Genomic DNA, 17,756 nt, shown 5'->3' with positions numbered 1-17,756 from the left:
GGATTAATCCTAGTCATGATGTAGAGCAACAGGATCTTAGGAATGTAAGATGTAGAGCATGATGTAGAGCAACAGGATCTTAGAAATGACATACTGTGTGGTTCCATTTATATGCTCAAGGATATGCAAAACGAATCTGTGGGAATAGAGGTCAGATCAGTGGTTCTCTTGGGTGTGGGGGGGGCGTGTAATGGAATGGGAAGGGGCACCTTTGGAAGTGTTGGAAATGTTCTGAATCTTGAATTGGATGGTGATGGCCCAAACATAATCGTATTGAAGATCTGCAAATAATCACATTTATATGTTTAACAAAAAAAGCTTAAAAAATAAATACATGAAAATATCGAGTTTATAAACAAGTATTAATATAAGCAAATATAAACAATTATTTATAAATTATTTCTGGAGTTTATAAACCAACACCTATGGCAACTTAGAGATATTTTCAATACATGAATGCTGAGCTCTGAATTTTTCCCAGTTGTTGCCATTCCACTAGGCATGTTTTACGAAAAAAGTGAAGTGACACTGTATATAGGGCTTTACAAGATTAGCCACTTAATATTTTTTAAAGATAGGCTTTCATGAGTTCAGCTGTGTTTTTCACTGAGAAATCTAGACATGCATGAACATAGGAGAAAGTGGCTTGCCAGGCAGGGCAGGATGGGGGCTGTGTTTAAACCTGCCTGCCCATGTTGCCTGATCAAAATCCTTCACAGATGGTTTCTTCTTGAGAATCTGGTCTTTCTCATGGGACCACCTTAGTCCTAGGGGAAAAGGATAGGACATTTTGTCTTTCTATCTCATGAATTCTTTGGTTTCACATCAAATTATTCTTACTGCTGAAATCCTACACCTGTTAAAACCTTATAGGTGAGGTGATAAAAAGTAAGAAATAAGATCTGAGCTGGAATTCTGGCCTGGTCTTTTACTGGCACTTAGAACCAGGCCTGGCACATGGCGAATATATGAGAAGGAATAGCTACCCATATTATCATTATTGCTTTTATTATTGCACCTGTTCTTGATGATTTTATAGTTTTTTGGCTCTAAGAACACTGTAAAGTGTTTAGAAGCCCAATAAAAAGCATTGATAAATACAATACAAAACAAAACATCCAAAAACCTTGCCCTGTATTGGAGTAACTCTCTCACGCCTAATGGTTCTGGGACTCCAGTTCCTCTTCTGTACATGCTCCAAAAGAGCAAACAGCATGTCCGCTCAGAGCTTCCTTAGGGGAAAGGGACACCTTTCTCTGCTGGATTGGCTGGGCAGGTAGATGGGATCATCCCTGCCAGCCATTTCCTCTTCAATTCAGAAGGCTCCGGTGAACCACAAAAGACAGAGTGGACGTGATGCTTTGAAAAGTTGTGTATTGCCTTGCAGACAGAGGCTAGCATCCATTTAGCTACTCTCATTTCTCCCCATCCCAACCATATAAAGACGCTGGGATCTGCCAGGATGTTTAGGAACAAATTATTACCCTTCCATTCTTAGGGAGGCCCCAGTGAAAAAGGCCTCTTCCAGAAATGCCCAGCATCAGCAACAAGGACTCTTCCAAAAACACTCAGTACTGGGGAACAAGGCCTCTTCCAGGAACACCCAGGAATGGGAACACGGTGCGCCTGTGTGTGGCCGGGTGCCATGGAAGAAGGACAAAGGCAACCCTCTCCAGTGCCATGTGGTATTAAATGCAGAAGAGGCTTTACTGGAGAGAATCCTACAAGAGGAGAAGTGCAGTGTCCATGAACCTCAGATCCATCCTCCCACAGAGAGGCAGGCAGAGCAGGGCAGCGATGGGCTGGACGTGTCACAGACAACTCCGTGGAATCGCAAAGCACTCAAGACGTACAGGGTGGGGGGCGGGCTAACGCAGTGCTTCTAGAGCTTTCTCAGGTCGGGGTTTTTGGGACTCCCAAAGAATGTCCTGCCTGGAGAAAGAGGAGAAGAGAGAGGGATGTCTCTTCACTCTGAACACCACTATCCCGTGGGGTCGTGATGTTCCCCTAAACTGTCAGACCTAGAAGCGCCCCCAATATGGAGTCCCTGCTGCTCACCAAACTTCCATTCCCAATCTTTTCTCCGGTCCTGTCCTCCTCAACAGTCCACTGTTAAGGGCAATCTTCTACTTCAGTATTGCATTCTACTCCACAAATACCTCTGGACACCTTCCAAAAGTCACCTCTTTTCTGTGTTGGGAGGATCTGGAAAGTATGATCCTAAAGTAGCCCCGGGTGCTGCCCCCAGGGGTGTCTTTCTAAGGTCTAGCTTACTCCCAAGTGCCCCTCCTAGGCTCAGATACCTCCCATGCTTCTTCATGCATCCAGGTCGAGATCTAGAACATTCCATAAAGGGCCTTGGTTCCTCTGTCTGGGAGTCAAGGTACGTACCCAGGTGTTGTGCCCTCTTCTGTCTCCACAGTGTTAACTCCCTGTGCTCTCTGGCCCTCACCTTCCCCCACTCACACCCGTGGCCCCGTGAACACCCATTACTTATCCTGATCCTCTGGTTTGAAATGCGGCCCCCACTGTTCATGGGTCATTGAAATCCAACCAATCTCCTCCTCCTGCCTCATCTCCAGGAAGCCCTCCTTGACTGGACTGTGGCTGTCCTCACTACCTCACTGTCCCCATCCTCCGGTTTCCAGGCATTGAAACTCGTGCGCACGTGGTTGGGAGGTTCTCCAGTTGATTCCTGCAGGCCAGTTCTGAATTCTCCTGTCAGCCAGGAGCAACTTGAGCCAGGAGGGACTGCACCGTTCTGCGCTTGGAGGGGAGGGAAGTGGTCCCTGGTATCCTCTGATGCCCAGGCCCAGCCGAAATATGGAAGACCAAGTGCTACGGGGGAAGGAGAACTGGGCCGATTGTCAGGGTCCTGGGTTCTGCTGCTGTCTTCCAAGTACCCCTAAGCCTACTGTTTCTATCTCTGGGCCTCAGTTCCTGAAGCTGCAAAATGGAAACAGATGGGCTGGGCTGGGTGATTCCTAAAAGCCTTTACAGTTTTCACAGATGAGTCTTCTCCGAGTGGTTTTCAACATTGTGTATCAGACTCACCTGAGGAACTTTTAAATAATAGCGATGTCCACGCCCCGCTCTCGAGGACAGAAGATGGCAATTGAAGTGAGCCCACCACCTGCAATTTTCTAAAAGCTCATCAGATGACTCCAACGTGCAGACTCAGCTTGTATGGAGAGGAGGGCCGCTGACTAGGACCTGTTTGTTTTCAGACAAAGCGATGGATTCGTGCTGCCCCCTGGTGGTCAGACTGCTCACTTCAGGCAGTTCCACATCTTAGGATCTTGCGGCGGGGCAGGAAAAATGCACCCCATGAATAAGGATGAAAAGAGAAAAAGAAAGGAAGGGAAGAACACTGCCTGGCTTCTCCATGACCCAAGGATTCACAGACTCGTGAGTATTCCCCTTCCCCACTGTTCCCTATAATAAAGTTTATATTATTTATCATAAATCAAGAGACTGAGTCCTGGGGGCAGTCATATCTGCCTTTGAAACCAACCCACCGCGGCCGGGCGCAGTGGCTCAAGCCTGTAATCCCAGCACTTTGGGAGGCGGAGACGGGCGGATCACGAGGTCAGGAGATTGAGACCATCCTGGCTAACCCGGTGAAACCCCGTCTCTACTAAAAAAATACAAAAAACTAGGCGGGCGCCGGGAGGCGGAGCTTGCAGTGAGCTGAGATCCGGCCACTGCACTCCAGCCCAACCCACTAGTCCCATCAACAGTTTTAGGTGTTTTTTGTTTTTTGTTTTGGATAAACATAGAAATTGACCCTTATGACCTTAAAGCTTGAAACTTACATTTGTTTTTATCAGAGTTTCAGAGTTTCTTCCTCCAGGAAAGGACCACCAGGTCTCTCAAAAAAAAAAAAAGCATCAAAGATCTGAAACTCACCAGATCATTGCATCCACACAATGAAACTCCAGGCCCCTCATTCATCGTGATTGCTTCCTGACCCTTTCCGAGTTCCTGTTTTCTCATACACTTACATTTCTTCCCTGCTGTATAAACTCCTAACTTTAGCTGGTCAGGGAGATGAGTTTGAGACTACTCTCCCAGGGAGATGATTTGAGACTGACCTCCCATCTCCTCTGCTGCAGCACCCAATTAAAGCCTTCTTTTTTGGCAATAATTGTTGGGTCAGTGATTGGCTTTCTGTGCTGTGAGCAGCAGGACCTAGACCAAACCCCTGGTGTTTCAGTAACACATTAGGTGCGAAAAAGCTCCCTCTGGATCCACAGGCTGGGTAAGGGGAATTCAGAAGGTGACAGGCTTGGGGGAGCTTCTAAGACAGCAAAGCCAAGCAGGACACTTGAGATAGTGAGATGTTAAGTATCTGGAAAAATGAGTGCCCAGTGCTGGGTTTATCCCTATTCACCAGTCACCATGACGTTGGGCAAGCTCATTTCGCTGAGCCTCAGTGAGTGCTGCTCACTATTCTGAACACCAAATGTGTTCCTGGACAAAGTCTGTCAAGGGCCGCAGAGATTTAACTGATTCCACACTCGCCAAACTCCCACCCATTCCACATGGAGCAGAGCTTCCCAAACCTGGTTGGAAGTCTGCAAAAACTGGGGAGCTCATTTTTTAAACATAATATAAGAGAATGTGTTCAAAGTATCATTTTATCATCACAATACAATCTATGTAATATGTTACTTATAAGAAAAATGAATTTAAAAAAGCAGTTATGTCTCAAAGGCTACAGTTTAAGTACAAGATTCGGTTCCATAGTGTAGCGGTTATCACATCTGCTTTACACGCAGAAGGTCCTGGGTTCGAGCCCCAGTGGAACCATGGTTGCAAGGTGGCTCTTTTGGCCGGGCGCAGTGGTTCAAGCCTGTAATCCCAGCACTTTGGGAGGCCGAGACGGGCGGATCACGAGGTCAGGAGATCGAGACCATCCTGGCTAACCCCGTGAAACCCCGTCTCTACTAAAAAACCAAAAAAAATTAGCCGGGCGTAGTGGCGGGCGCCTGTAGTCCCATATACTCAGGAGGCTGAGGCAGGAGAATGGCGTGAACCCAGGAGGCGGAGCTTGCAGTGAGCCGAGATCCGGCCACTGCACTCCAGCCTGGGCGACAGAGCGAGTCTCCATCTCAAAAAAAAAAAAAGGTTCGGGGGAGTGGAAGTAAGGGGTAGGCTGGATAGCTCTCCACTGTGCGGTGGCCCACAAGGACCACATGGAGCGTGTCTGTTTCTGTGGGTGAGACCAGGTTGGGCAGTCTCCGGCATCAGCATTTAATTATGCCAAGACTCGCTGTGTCAGGCCCCAGATCAGGGGAGACTATGTGTAGGATATTTGGACGACCTCACACATGGCCCAAGCACTTTCTAACCTGTGTCTGGTAACACCCCTTCACCTGCTTAATTCCAGCATCCCTCAGATCTCACCTCAAACATTACTTTCTTGGGGAGGCCTTCCTTCACATTCCAATCAAGTCAAACACTCCAGTTCAAATGTTCTCAAAATGTTCCATTTCCCCTTCAGAGATCACAGTTTTAATTCGTTTTAAGAATTGTTTTGAGTCACTATCTCTCAAATGAATGTGAGACTTTGACAGAGGGGACTGCTTCTGTATCTCCAGCAACCAGCACAGCACCTGGCCCCTTTGCAAAGGGCTCAATAAATTGCTGAATGAGTGAATCCCATCTTCAAGATAAATAGCTCTTTTCTGATTGTTCCTTATTTATTTGTTATCCTAAATTTTCCTACCATTCATTAAAGTGAAAGTAATTCATTTTAATGTGGTCAGTATAGCCACATTTTATTTATTTCAAAAAAAGAAATACTTTATTTCTTAAGATAACTTGAGAACAGGTTATTCATACATTAGAAATAGGGCTAGGGGCCATGGGTCATGCCTGTAATCCCAGCACTTTGGGGGGCTGAGGTGGGAGGATTGCTTGAGGCCAGGAGTTTGAGACCAGCCTGGGCACAAAGTGAGACCGATGTCTCTTTAAAAAAAAAAAAAAAATTAGCTGGGTGTAGTGGTGCTTGCCTGCAGTGGCGTACCTTTAAACCCTGCCCTGTCTGGCTAAAGTATTTCATGAAGCCCGGAGTCCAGATACTTGGAGGGCTGAGGTAAGAAGATCACTTGAACCCAGGAGTTCGAGGCTCCAGTGAGTGATGCTTGTGCCACTGTACTCCAGTCTAGGTGACAGAGTGAAACCTTGTCTCGGAAAAAAAAAGAAAGAAAGAAACGAAAGAAAGAAAAAGAAATAGCTGCAGATTATTGATCTCCACCTTTTTGCAATAATATTTTATTTTAGCATTCTTCTCCTTGCTGCCCATGTACCCATCGGCTTTTCAGCTTTGTTTTTGAGAGAAATACGAACACACACCCCGCCACTTGAGTGGTAGTATACTCACTATACAGGCCAAAGGTAATGTTTAGCTTCATAAAATTCCATCTGAACATCGACAATCATTGTCCGAAACTCACAGTCAAGAACTGTGATCGTCTGCCTTCCACTGGTTGGGCTGATTCTAACAAGACCTTTGCTACTTAAAATAGGATCCCAGCATCAGGAACACATTGGCATCACCTTGGAGGTTATTTTAAATGCAGAATCTCAGGCCCCACCCCAGACCAAAAAATTAGAATATGTGCTTTAATAAGATACCTCAGTGATACATATGCACGGAAAAGTTTCAGAAAGCTGGATTATCAAGCTGTTCAAAGTCCGTGGTTCTTCTGAGTAAAGCAGAGTACTCATGGCTGGGTCTGGAAAAACTTTTCTCTTACAACTCTTCATGAAATCTTCACTAAATGTGAAAAGGCTAAGGAAAGGTTTAGTTAGTAATTTTCCAAGTAATCATGTTCGACAAGGCTGTATACTGCTTACAAAATTCGCATTGGTCTTACTCCTCTGATGAATGCCACATACTCACTTCTCTTTGTCTGTTTCATGTTTGCATAGGTCCAGCAAAGGGATGTTTGGTTGGTCAGTATCACTGAGCTGTGGCCATGTTTAGAGGCTCATTCCTAGAAAAATCAATTAACTTTCAATTAAAAATTAACTTTCACTGCAAACAAAACAAAACCACCTTTAAACCTTGACCTTCTGGCTAAAGCATTTCATGAAGCCATGGAAAACCACAGAGCAAAGGATAAAGGGTGGGTAAGTATTGAATATACTACAGATGTAGATTAGTGAAGACAAAGGGTAACTCCTCTCTTTCATGGGCGATCAACTCACAAGAGCTCCTCATATGATGACAGCTGGTGGCTGGAATCAGCTCACTTTTGAAGCTCTGATCCCTCCCTAAGCAAGCAATCATGTGGGGTGTGTGTGTGTGTGTGTGTGTGTGTTATTGATGGTTTCCCTTCCCAGAAAAAAAAAAGATAACTAAGTTGGGTTTCTTACCATTATCATTTTTATATGAGTTTAGATATAAAAAGCCAGGTTTCTGAAGATTTGACTACCATTAAACAAGATAAGGCGAAGATAGAGGTCATTTTCCCTCATTTGGGAGAGAAGAAAAGGAAGATTGGTAGAAATCGGGTGTATATCATTCCCTGGAACCTGTAGATTTCTGGCTCTGCCTTTTACTGCCATTTAAAACCAACCCTGGCACATGGTAAATGCTAGATAAATGGCAGCTGTATCACCACTGCTATTGTCACCATGTTACCATCATGGCTTTGTGCCAAGCCTACTGCTCCATCTTTTCTTTTTAATTTTTTGGGGGAGTTGAGGGGGTCGAGGTCTTGCTTTGTTGCCCAGACTGTTGTCTCAAATTCCTGGGATCAAGCGATCCTGCATCCACCTCCCAAAGTGCTGGGATTACAGGCTTGAGCCACCATGCCCGGCCACCTGCTCCATCTTGATTTTCCCCTGACCCACATGGATCCTATGAATCCACCATAACAACTACTTCTCCCTAGGTGGACTGACCTCTCTGAACTTTGGCACTCACGTTTTACATAGATTACAAAGCACCTGCTTAGTCTCCTCCTGTCTAGTCAAATTACCAAGAACAAGTTTCAGGTTTTGCATTTCTTTTTTAAATCAAGTTTATGAGACCCAGTACAAATAAATTAACATGTGCATCAGGCACTAGGGCAACAGACAGACACAGGGGAGAGAATGAATATATCTCAGTGTAGGACCCCAAAGTGGGCTGAACTGATCTTGACCCCAGCAGGGACCAGGAACCTTCTAAGCTAACTTTTCATGAGGAATATTCCTCAGTTACTTCCTTTGTATCCACGTAACACTTATGTTGGTGGCATTTGGACCAAGTCAGAGGATTCCTACAAATTGAGAGGGCTTTTTTTCCTTTTCTTTGGTTGGTAAGAGAAAAATATATTTTTTAATGATTGAATCAAGGCAAGTTTTAGCGGTACAGGTCATGTTTGGCCATGTGCTTGACTGTTTTAGAAGTCACAAGACAGGGTCACAAATGAATATATCAGTCAGGATGTCTATGGACCCAAGCCTCACATCATATGTTGTAGAAGATAACTCTCACCTTCCACAACAATTACACAGACTGATAAAAGAACAGACTAATAATAGTGACAACAGCAGCCATGTAAGCTCTGGTTTCCAGCAAATTCAGGACATTTGGAAGCTCCTGAGGAGGCAGTGTGGGGCTGGGGACCAGATCCCAGATCTAGTTTGAGTTCCTGCTGACCTAGTCTCTGCAATTCCCTGAAAGCCATTCCAGGTTTTCCCATTGGGCCATAAACCTGTCAGGGTTTTTGTTTGGAGAAGTAGTGAAGCCCAGGCCAGGTTTTTCTCTCAACCCCATCGGCTGGGGCTGTGAGCCCCACTGCAGACTTAGCCCGCCCTTTGCTTCTGCTGCACTGGGTTGACTGACTCAGCCAACCTCCTGGGTTGCGGGCTCAGAGCAGCCTCAATACTTGGTTTCTCTTTCTGCAGCGGGTCTACCTCTCTTTCAAATGGCCTGCTTTCTTTGGGGCTTCAATGCTGGCAGAGTCCCTGACGCTCCTTCACCCCCAATCCCAGATCTTAGAGCAGACTGCCAACAGCTTGGTTCCTTGGGCTTGCAGGCACTGGGATCCTGGTCACCCAGTCTCCAGCCCAACTTGTCAGCTGACAGGACCCCTAGGAAGAAATGTTCCCCACCACTTCCAAAAATTAGAGACCACGTGGATGTGTGCCTTTGTGATTATAACTGTCATGTAAAGGGCCAAGGACCCCACTAGGACCACACACCAGGACAAATAGAGTTCATGGGGGAAAGCCAGGACAGCGCAGGCAAGACCTCCTCCCCACCCCGCCTTGTCACACAGAGAAGTGCGCACTCTGCGCTTACTCAGCTCTGTGGAAACAGCTCCTTCAAAATCAACAAAAGGCAGAAGAAATGAATCTTCAGGGCAACGTGCATTTGTCCCTTCTTAATCAAAGTTTGCCTTGCTCACCTCCAGGGCTTTATGAGCACAAACAACATTGCATTAATCTTTGTAACCCCTCCAATACTGAGAAAGTAAAAATCGGCGCTGCCATTCATCAGGCTATGATAACAGACACAGATAAAGCCAGCAGCAAAGTTAATAGCAAACGATCTTTCTCCCAAGGACACACTGCTGCTGAAAGGTATGACCCCCTTCTTAGAGTGACAACAGCTTTCTTACTCAGTGAGTAACCCTGTCCTTTCACATGGGAAACTTCCAAAACTTTGCTGTTTGAAATTACATCAGTAACAATGAAACATCCCACTCTTACCTGGGGGAACTAAGACAGAGAAGCGACCTTGATTTACAGCCCCGGTGCAGAGGTTCAGATAAAGGTTTCTGGACACAATATTGGCATTTATTTTAATAGTGTCCAAGGAAATATGATCCTGTGTCCATTTCAGTCCACACCTGATGATAACCCTTTTATACTCACACTGCATTGCTTAACACGCATTAAAACACTCCTTCATTTAATTTTACATAGACTCCATCTTTCCCAGAACTTTTATAGTAACTATTTCTTCCTTCATTTGTTGAGAAGCTCCATGGTTCTTTCACTGTGTGATTTTTCTTATTGCAATCAGCCAAAAACAAACAAACCAACCAACCCTGACTTTGTCAGACTACAGATTTGTCCCTAGTGGTATTAGGCTAAGTGGGCCACGAGAGTGCCAAGCACAGGGACTTGCATTTAATACCGATATACCTACTTCTGATGGATTCACTGAACAGTCCACGTGGACTGTGAAATAGATGAAGATATGGTGTAATTATATAGAGATTGACAGTGTTCATTATACTAAGTGAGTATATTTCCTTTTTAAAGCATTATCTAAGTGTCTTCCTGAGAAAGTGGGGTATATGAGAAAATGACAAATTTCTTTGTTTATAAAGTATACGATTCAGTAGTTTTTAGTGTAGCTACAGAATTGTGCAATCATAACCACAAACTCAAAGACTTTTTTTTTTTTTTTGAGACACAGTTTCCCTCTTGTTGCCCAGGATGGAGTGCAATGGCGCAACCTCGGTTCACTACAACCTCCGCCTCCCAGGTTCAAGAGATTCTCCTTCCTCAGCCTCCTGAGTAGCTGGGATTACAGGTGCCTGCCACCACATCCGGCTACTTTTTTGTATTTTTAGTAGAGATGGAGTTTCACCGTGTTGGCTTGGCTGGTCTCGAACTCCTGACCTCAGGTGATCCACCCGCCTCGGCCTCCCAAAGTGCTGGGATAGCAGGTGTGAGCCACCCCGCCAGGTCTGGGACATTTTTATCACGCCAAAAAGAAACCCCATACCTATTAGCAATCACCCCTGATTCCTTCTTCCCCATGTCCCCTGGCAACCACAAATCTACTTTCTGTCTCCATGGATTTACCCTTTCCAGACATGTCATTTAAATGGAAGCACACAATATGTGGCCTTTTGTGACTGACATCTTTCACTTAGCGTAATGTTTTCAAAGTTCATCCATCAAAACAAAACAAAACAAAACCGGTTCATCCACATTATAGCACATATCAGTTCTTCATTTCTTTTCTTTTCTTTTTGGCAAATAATATCCCATTGTGTGGCTATACTGCATTTTCTTTTATCTGTTTATCAGTTGATGTTCTTTTGAGTTGCTTCCACTTTTTGGTTATTATGAATAATGCTGCTATGAACATTTGTTTTGTATGAATATATGTTTTCCATTCTCCTGGGCATATATTTAGAAGTAGAATTGCTGGATCATATGCTAACTCTGTATTTAATTTTTGAGGAACTTCCAAACTGTTTCCCAAAGTGACTAACAATTTTATATTCCTACCAGCAGTATATGGGCGTTCCAATTTCTTCACATCCTCATCAACTCTTATTATCTGTCTTTTTTACTATAGCCATCCTAGTGTGTGAAATTATGTCTTGTCATGTTTTTACTTGCATTTCCTTAGTCACTAATGATATCGAGCATCATTGACCACCTTCTTTGGAGAAATGTCTATTCCTTTGATCAGTGTTTAACTAGGTTATTTGTCTTTTTATTGTGGAGTTGTAAGAGAATTTCCTTTCCTTTCCTTTTTTTCTCTTCTTTTCTTTCTTTCATCTCACTCTGCTGGAGCGCAGTGGCATAATCATAGCTCATTGTAACCTAAAAGTCCTGGGCTCCAGCCATCTTCCTGCCTCAGCCTTTCAAATAGCTAGGACTGCAGGCATGTACACCATGTCTGGCTATTAAAAATTTTTTTTGTAGAGATGGCGGTCTCACGATGTTGCCCAGGCTGGCCTCAAACTCCTGGCCTCAAATGATCCTCCCAACTCAGCCTCCCAAAGCACTGGGATTATAGGCATGAGCCACTGTACCCGGCCTATAAGAGTTCTTTATATATTCTGGATACAAGCCCCTATTAGGTATTTTGCAAATATTCTTTTTTACTATATTTGGTGTCTATATTTGACCAATATATTCTCCCAATATATTAGCCATTTTGCTTTTTTCATGGTGTCCATTAAAGCACAAAATTTTTAAATTTTGATGAAGTCCTACTTATCTTTTATTTTTCTTTCATTGCTCATGGTTTTGGTGTCATAGCTAAGAATTCATTGCCAAGATCATGAAGATTTACCTTTATGTTTTCTTTTAAGGGTGTTTTGGTTTTAGCTCTTATATTTGGGTCATTTTAAGGTTTTTTTTTTTTTTTTTTTTTTTTTTTATGTTGTGAGGTAAGGGTCCAGTCTCATTCTTTTGCATGTTTATATCCAGTTGTCCCAGCAGGATTTGTTGAAAATACTATTCTTCCTCCATTGAATTGTTTTGGCAAATTTACACTTTGTTAAAAATCAATTGACTTAAATGTATGAGTTTCTTTCTAGATTCTCAGTTGTAGTACATGATCTACATAACTACCCTTATTTCAATAACACATTTTTGTATTTCAATAGTTTTAGGGTACAGGTGGTTTTGGTTACATGGATAAGTTCTTTAGTTGTGATTTCTGAGATTTCAGTGCACCTGTTATTCTAGCACACTTTTTCTAATTGCTGTAGCTTTCCAATAAGTTTTGAAATCAAGATGTGTGAAGTTTCCAACTTCATTCTTCTTTTTCAAGATTATTTTGGCTATTTCAGGTCCCTGGAAGTTTCATATAAATTTTAAGATTGGTTTGTCAATTTCTCTAAAGAAGCCATCTGAGATTTTGATAGAGATTGTACTGAATCTGTAGATCAGTTTGGGAAGTATTGCCATCTTAATAATAACTATTTTATTTCATGAATATGGTATGTCTTTCCAGTTATTTGGATCTTCTGTAATCTCTTTCAATGACATTTTGTAGTTTTCAGTAAACAAGTCTTATATTTCTTTCGTTAAATTTATTCCTAAGTATTTCATTTTGATGCTGTTGTAAATAGAATTGTTTTATTTTCATTTCTGTATATATTGCTAATATATATCAATACAATTACTTTTTGTATGTTGATCTTGTATCCTGGCACTTTGCTGACCCAGCTCAATAGCTATAATTTTTTTGTGTGATTCCTCAGGATATTCTATATACAAGATCATGTAGTCTGCCAATAGAGACACTTTTACTTCATCCTTTCTAATCTAGATCTTTTTTTTCCCTTGTCTTTTCCCTGACTGAAACCCCCAGTGCTATATTGAGTAGAATTCATGAGAATGGACATTCTTGTCTTGTTCCTGCTGATAAAAGCTTTCAGTCTTTCATAATTAAGCACCATGTCTGCTTTGGGGTTTTCATAGATGCCCTTTATTAGGCTGAGGAAGTTTCCTTCTATTCCTAATTTGATAAGTATGTGTTTTGTTTTTTTTTTAGTATAAAATGGTGTTGGATTTTTTCAGATTACTTTTTTCCACATCTACTGAGATAATCTTGTCATTTTGCCCTTTATTCTATTCATTAGTGTATTAGGTTAATTGATTTTCATATATTGAACCAACCTTGCAATCCTGAGATAAATCCCACTTGGTAATGGTTTATAATCCTTGTATGTGTTCGTGGATTTAGTTTGCCAGCGTTTTATTTTTTATCACTCAAATGGACACAGTATAGTTTGCTAGTATTTTATTCAGGATTTTTGCATCTATATTCACAACAGTGTTAATCTGAAGTTTTCTTGTGATATCTTTTTCTGGTTTTGGTACAATGTGGTACTTTCTATGAGGCCAGTATTATTCTGGCCTCACAGAATGAGTTGTTACCTCCTCTTCTACTTTTTGGAAGAGTTTATGAAGGATTGGTGACAACTGTAAACATTTGGTAGAATATACCAGCTATGGTATCTGGTTCTGGGATCTTCTTTGTTGGAAGATTTTTTTAAAATTGCTAATTCAATCATTTACCTGTTATAAGTCTATTCAGATTTTAATTTATTTCCCAGTCAGTTTCAGCAGTTATGTCTTTCTAGAAATTTGTCCATTTCATCTAAATTATGGAATTTGCTGGCTACAGTTCATAGTATTCTGTCGCCCAGGCTGGAGTGCAGTGGCGTGATCACTGCCCACTGCAAGCTCCACCTCCTGGGTTCACGCCACTCTCCTGCCTCAGCCTCCCGAGTAGCTGGGACTACAGGCGCCCGCCACCATGCCCAGCTAATTTTTTACATTTTTAGTAGAGACGGGGTTTCACCGTAGTAGCCAGGATGGTCTCTATCTCCTGACCTCACGATCCGCCCGCCTCGGCCTCCCAAAGTGCTGGGCTTACAGGTGTGAGCCACTGCACCCGGCCCATAGTATTCTTTTATAATCTTTATTTGTGTCGGGTTGATGGTAATGTCCTCTCTTTCATTCTTGATTGTAGTAATTTGAGTCTTCTTGTTTCCAAGTTAGTCTAGTGAAACGTTTGCTAACTTCGTTGATCATTTCAAACAATAAACTTTCTTTTCTTGATTTTTCTCTACTGTTTTTCTATTTATCTTATTTATAACTCTTATTTCCTCTCTTATGCTTGTTCTGGGTTTAGTTTGCTCCTTTTCTAGTTTCTTAATGTGGAAAGTTAGATTATTATTATTTTTGTACTTAATATCCATCCCTACATCTCCCCCATCCCCACCTTCCCACTACCCTTCCCAGACTCTGGTAACCATCCTTCTACTCTCTGTCTCCGTGAGTCCAGTTGTTTTGATTTGTAGATCCCACAAATAAGTGAGAACATGTGATTTTGTAGTTCTATCTTGCTTATTTCACTTAGCATAATGACCTCCAGTTCTGTCCATGTTGCTGTAAATGATAGGATCTCATTCTTTTCTGTGGTTGAATAGTACTCCATTACATATATGTACCACATTTTCTTTATCCATTCATCTGTTCATGGACACTTGGGTGGCTTCCAAATCCTGGCTATTGTGAACAGTGTTTCAACAAACATGGAAGTACAGATATATCTTCAATACACTGATTTCCTTTCTTTGGAGTATGTACCCAGCAGTGGGATTGCTGGATCATACGGTAGCTCTATTTTCAGTTTTTTGAAGAACCTCCAAATTGTTCTCCATAGTGGTACTAATTTACATTCCCACCAATAATGTACAAGTGTTCTCTTTTCTCCACATCCTTGCCAGCATTTTTTATTACCTGACTTTTGGATAAAAGCCATTTTAACTGAGGTGAGATGATATCTTATGGTAGTTTTGATTCGCATTTCTCTGACGATCAATTATATTTAGCACCTTTTCATATGCCTGTTTGCCATTTGTATGTCTTCTTTTGAGAACTGTCTGTTCAAATCTTCTGTTCATTTAAAAAATCAGATTATTAAATCTTTTTCCTATAGAGCTGTTTGAGCTCCTTCTATATTCTGGTTATTAATCCCTGTCAGATAGGTAGTTGCAAATATTTTCTCCCAATCTGTAGGTTATTTCCTCACTTTGTTGATTGTTTCCTTTGCTGTGAAGAAGCTTTTTAACTTGATGTTACCACATTTGTCCATTTTTGCTTTGCTTACCTGTGCTTATGGGATATTACTCAAGAAATTTTTGCCCAGACATGGCCAGATGTGGTGGCTCATGCCTGTAATCCCAGACTTTTGGGAGGCTGAGGCAGGCGCATTGCTTGAGCCCGGGAGTTTGAGACCACGCTGGGCAACATGGTGAAACCCCGTCTCTACCAAAAAAGTACACAAATTAGCCAGGTGTGGTGATGCATGTCTGTAGTACATCAACCCCCTCCAGCTACTTGGGAGGCTGAGGCAGAAGGATCGTTTGAGCCCAGGAGGTTGTGGTTGCAGTGAGCCAGCCATGAGCATGCCACTACACTCCAGCCTGGGTGACAGAGTGAGACCCTGTCTCAAAAAAAAAAAAAAAAAGAAAAGAAAAGAAAAAAAAAGAATTTTTTGCCTAAACAAATATCCTGGAGAATTTTCCTAACGTTTTCTTGTAGTAGTTTCATAGTTTAAGGTCTTAGATTTAAGTCTTTAATCCATTTTGATTTGATTTTTGAATATGACGAGAGATAGGGGTCTAGTTTCATTTTTCTGCATATGCGATGATTGCTTTCTAATTTCATTCCATTATGGTCTAAGAACATATTTCAATCTTTTAAAATTTATTGAGATTTGTTTTATGGTCTATACTGGAGAATGTTTCGTGAGCACTTGAGAAGAATGTGTATTCTAGTATTCTCGGGTGGAGTATTCTATAGATGTCTGTTAAGTCTTGTTGATTTGCAGTGTTGCTCAAGCCTTCTATTTCCTTGTTAATATTCTGTCTAGTTGTCTTATCTAGTGATGAAAATCAGGTACTGAAATCTTCAACTATCATTGTAGAAATGTTCATTTCTTCCTTCAGTTCTGTCCGTTTTTGCTTCATATGTTTTAAAGCTGTTAGGTGCATACATGTTTATAATAGTTCTGTCTTTTTAATGGATTATTAATTGTTATAAATTGTATTTATCTCTAGAACAATTTTTGCTTTAACGTCTATTTTGTCTATTACTAATACAATCATTCCAGCTCTCTTTTGGTTATTTTTTGCTTAGTATATCTTTCCATTCTTTTGCTTTCATCCTATTTGTTTGTTTGAATCTAAATTATTCTCTTTAGTCATATATGGTTGGATCACGTTTGTTTGTTTTTCAGTCCATTCTGCCAATCTCTGCCTTTTAATTGGAATGTTTAATCCATTTATATTTAGTCCAGTTATGAATACAGTAGGATTTATGCCTGCCATTTTGCTGTTTTATACAAAAGTCCTGTATCTTTTTTTAATTCCTCTAGCCTCTGATTTTTCTTTATCCATGTGATCTCAGAGCCATTTACTGAAAAAATTCAACCTTTCCTTCACTGACCTGTTATAGCACCTTCACCATATATGACATTGTCCATATATGCCCATTGCTTTTCTGAGCTCTCTATTCTAATGCATTAGTGTATTTTTTTCTATCTCTAGGACAATACTGCCCTGAATTAATTGTTATAGATTTATATCTGGTAGGGCAGTTCTCCCCATCATATTCATTTTCATCAAGAGTATTTTGACTTTTTTTTGGACCATTGCTTTTTCATCCAAATATTTAAATAAGCTTGTCAAACTTTTACCCAAATATCCATTGAGATTTGTATTTTTATTGTTGGATGTTCAGATCAATTTGTGATCGTTTATATTTCTATATAACGATATGGCGTTTTTAAATCAATTTATTTGTAGTAAGTTAAAAAGTTATAGCTCTTCATTTATTTAGGTCTTTTAAAATGCCTTTTACTGGTTTTATAATTTTTCCAATAATTCTTGTATAAGTTTTGTTAGATTTCTTTCCAGGTTCTATTTTTCATTGCTATTGTAAATGTTACCTTTTTAAATTTCAGCTTTCTAACTGTGTGGTTTATGTATAGAAATATATATTTTTTTCTTTTTGAGACAGAGTCTCACTCTGTTTCCCAAGCTGGAGTGCAGTGGCACAATCTTGGCCCACTGCATCCTCTGCTGCCTCCTGGGTTCAAGTGATTCTCGTGCCTCAGCCCCCTGAGTAGCTGGGACTACAGGCACGCGCCACCATGCCCAGCTAATTTTTTTGTATTTTTAATAGAGACAGGGTTTCACCATATTGCCCAGGCTGATCTTGAACTCCTGAGCTCAGGCAATCTGCCTACCTTGGCCTCCCAAACTGCTAGGATTACAGGCATGAGCCACTGTGCCTGGCCTAGAAATATAATTTTTTATATTTATTTTATATTCAGGAAACTGAAGATTCACTCATAGTAACTAACATTTCTTGTAGATTATTTTAGGTTTTCAAAACATGTAACGATATAATCTGCAAATTATACAGTTTTATTTCTTCTTTCCAATATCTTTTACCATGTATTTTATTTCCTTGCC

At 41.4% G+C, this 17,756-nt stretch overlaps 1 long non-coding RNA gene and 1 other non-coding gene across 3 annotated transcripts in view; one reads left to right on the top strand and one right to left on the bottom strand.

Annotated features, from left to right (window-relative positions):
* Positions 1-3,671: 3,671 nt before the first annotated feature.
* LOC103877560 overlaps positions 3,672-17,756 on the bottom strand; it is a 30,527-nt gene continuing 16,442 nt past the window's right edge. Inside the window, exons 4-5 of one of the 2 annotated variants that reach the window (XR_002517033.2) lie at positions 6,911-7,004; positions 3,672-3,869 (exon numbers count right to left, since the gene is read on the bottom strand). This is a non-coding gene — a long non-coding RNA (uncharacterized LOC103877560). Of the gene's footprint in view, positions 3,870-6,616; positions 6,800-6,910; positions 7,005-17,756 lie in introns of those variants that run through there. The other variant, XR_637306.3, reaches the window with a different exon arrangement.
* On the top strand, positions 4,740-4,812 carry TRNAV-UAC. The gene has a single exon. It is a non-coding gene; the product is annotated as a tRNA-Val (tRNA).

This window comes from Papio anubis, chromosome 12 (assembly GCF_008728515.1).
Source record: "Papio anubis isolate 15944 chromosome 12, Panubis1.0, whole genome shotgun sequence".
NCBI lineage: Eukaryota > Metazoa > Chordata > Mammalia > Primates > Cercopithecidae > Papio > Papio anubis.
Note: the sequence above shows the minus strand (reverse complement) of the source record. Positions and strands in the feature narration are given on the sequence as shown.